Source organism: Dinoponera quadriceps, unplaced genomic scaffold (assembly GCF_001313825.1).
Source record: "Dinoponera quadriceps isolate SergipeBrazil2010 unplaced genomic scaffold, ASM131382v1 scaffold3752, whole genome shotgun sequence".
NCBI lineage: Eukaryota > Metazoa > Arthropoda > Insecta > Hymenoptera > Formicidae > Dinoponera > Dinoponera quadriceps.
Genome location: NW_014557724.1, coordinates 1 through 3357, shown reverse-complemented (window position 1 = coordinate 3357; position 3357 = coordinate 1). Strand labels below are relative to the sequence as shown.

Below are 3357 nucleotides of genomic sequence, written 5' to 3'. Positions count from 1 at the left end.
TAAGATAGAACATATCAAAATATCAAATTATATCGAAAATATTGTTAACGATTAAAACAATATTGATTTCATAATGTATTTTCGCTTATCAAGATCAGTAGCATAAGGTCTAATAAATCGATTCAGGACGTGTGATGTATTTACTTCGATGGAAAGTATGTATTATAACAAAATGTATTATAACATTATTTATTATTATTAATTGTGCAATAGGATAGAGAGTTTATATTATAAAACACGAGACAGTTAGAGGAACAATAGTTTACTTCTATATCAATTTGCGTATATACCGTTCAATGTTTATCTTCTTCTATATCAATGTTTATCTACTTGCGTATATACCGTTCAATGTTTATCTACTTCTATATCAATTTGCGTATATACCGTTCAATGTTTATCTTCTTCTATATCAATGTTTATCTACTTGCGTATATACCGTTCAATGTTTATCTACTTCTATATCAATTTGCGTATATACCGTTCAATGTTTATATATATATATATATATATATATTCGTAACTTAGTATATATTATATTTCATATCTGGTAGGACTCGCCATCAATTGTTATAGTTATATTTATTCCTGTTACAATGACGTTTGCTTCTTGGATTGGATTACCATCTTTGCTATATACAAATCCTGCAATAAGAAACATTATATATATATTCTATTTGATCAATTCAACAAGATAAAAATGACATATTTGAACATTACCTTTTATTCCATTATGTACTTGTGTACTTATGTACTACTTGGTCCAAATATTTAATCAGAGATTCATTTCTCATTGATTTGATATCGTTGAAGCTGATGGATATTTGCACCAACTTAGTTCAAACGTTATTTCAAATGCATTAGAACGAGCATAATTGAAATCTTGCATTTCGCCAATTACTTCATACCTGTTACAAATCCAAAAAATTTTTATAACGTGATAAATTGTGATCTTATGAGCGATTTAATATTGCAGAATAAACTATATTCAAATATTAATTTATGTTCCTCAAAAATGTATAATAATTTTGCAAACAGAATTACTACAGAATATTGATTTGTACATCATAATATGATCGCTTACCAATATGCTCCATTTGTAATGCCATTTGGGAATACTTCTGGTGGACAAGCATCGCCTCTACGAATTTCTGGATGACTGCATAAATGTGGGCAAGATACTTAAGTATATTATCATCTGGGCTTTTACTCTCTATACATACATGCTTCAGGGAATCTGGAAAAATGAATTTTTTCACAAACAATATATAAGTGTTTTAAAAACATAAGTGACAGATACAAACAATAAAACGTATGATAGCAATAAATCTACAATATATTTACCCTGTAGATATAACTTTCTGTAGACATAACCTTCAGAAACGCATGTCACGTTATTATTTTCATTGAGTATAATTTTCCACCAGGATTTCTCTTCATAAAGGCTAATTCCGTACTCTCCATTATTATGTGAGATATCTACAAATGTTTAATTAATAATATATTGTACATATTATATTTTCACACAATTCAAATGTTCAACATTTTTCATAGGAAAATCATAAAGATATCTTGACATCTTAAATTCATCCTTGTGTTATGTTTGAACATTTCTGCTGTGTATGTGTGTGTGAGGGTATAATATTAACAATTTTTGATAATGAAATAAAGATGTTTCACACATTTCAATATAATACGAGCCACATACCTGATAGAAACTTTTCGTATAAATTTCCGTTACGCCTACATGCACTTCCAAGCTACACTTTCATGCACTGCACTGACCACACTACCTCCTGACTCAGTGCAACAGTTCATTGAACTGAATTCAGCGATCAATCTCAAAATTGACCTGCCTTCACTAAAAGCTAAGAATATAATATCCGCCGTAAAGCTCCTATCAGACTTTCGTATTAGACTATCAATGACTAGAGGTTTTTCTTTTTTCGGAACACTTTCTGCACTAGTGCACACCAGTACAGGAAGTTTACACTAAAGCGTTCTTTTTATCGAGAATGACGTCATCATGACGTTGTGGAGGTTAGGTGGATAGCCCGGGAGGAATCTAGGCATGTGCCCACTGAGTACTCGGCACAGAGATTAAGAAAGACTCCTTTATTTCGTAGAGAGACACTACAACGATGCAACTCTAACGGCGGGCTAGCCTCCACTGTTCTTCTGCCGCACGGCGACAAAGGACTAGACGTGCAGTGACAAAAGACTAGCTCGCCGGCGAGTGGTGGGGGGCGAGTTCGCATGCAAGCGAGATAGAGTATGGCCGCCACAACGTCATCAACGCTGTTCGTTTTCGCAGTGCAACAGCATGTAGTTGTTACATCCACGATAGGTAACTATATAGGGAAATTTGAAAGTAGTAAAATCAGTGACTTACGTGGACGGTCAACAGAGTGATGACTCCGCTTTTAGGTCACTCTGCTTTTTACCGAGTTTACCCTGGGTCTCCGAAGTCTGGCGAAACGATCGATGAATCTGGTGAGAAATCAGAACCGATCGTTCTCCTGACTCGGTCTCGGATGTTCCGGCGCTGCGCGGGATGATGCGGTCCGCGATTCCAATTTCGATTTCGCAACGTTCGAGAAATGAGGGGTAGACAAAAATAATTGCTACACAGTCGGATTTTACGACTAATATATTCCAAAGTATATAAGTATACAAATACCAAAAGCTAATTACGAGAAAAGAATCGCCTTCTCAACAAATGCGCACGTTTTTATACGTTGCTTTGTCGCTGAGAGTCGTTTTCTGGTTGGCTGATGGAGTCGTGGAGATGGAAGAAATTTATTCCATCGGTATGATGTCACCGCGTCGATATCGCCGCCTCGGTCCTGAATTTGGATTTAGGTTGCATGCTCTTGTTTCTGTTAGCAGCGAGGGGCCTTACCGCATTGAGATTACGGTTTCTCTTGTCTATAGTTGATCCATCGATTTTAAGATTTTCTAACGACACGCAGTATTCGGAGTTATAATTTTAATTATAATATTTAACGTGCGCAAATATACATATGCGCACGTACTTACATCTAGTAACATAGGAATAAAATATCTATACCTGGTGAATATCTAACCTAGTGATATCTGAAATCAGGCAAGTCGGCCTCCGATCTATACTAATATATTATTAATGTTTCAAAATAAGTTCGGACGTTACACCCCCTTCTTATAATAGGTCTGTTTTTTTTTCGCTACACTAAACTGCACTAGAACTGCATTAAACTAAACAGCCCTGGGAAAGACTAGTACAGAATAATTCAGTGCAAAGTGCAATGAAGAGATCTGTTAGTTTTCGCTGTACCGCTGAAACGCTAGAGTGTAGTAAACAACACGGCGCATCACATGGCA

General features: G+C 35.3%; 1 long non-coding RNA gene across 1 annotated transcript; it reads right to left on the bottom strand.

Moving 5' to 3' along the window:
* Positions 1–33: 33 nt before the first annotated feature.
* On the bottom strand, positions 34–2191 carry LOC106749417. The gene is made up of 5 exons (XR_001374858.1): positions 1706–2191; positions 1342–1476; positions 1082–1234; positions 718–905; positions 34–642 (listed from the first exon to the last, which is right to left on the bottom strand). It is a non-coding gene; the product is annotated as an uncharacterized LOC106749417 (long non-coding RNA).
* Positions 2192–3357: the final 1166 nt, after the last annotated feature.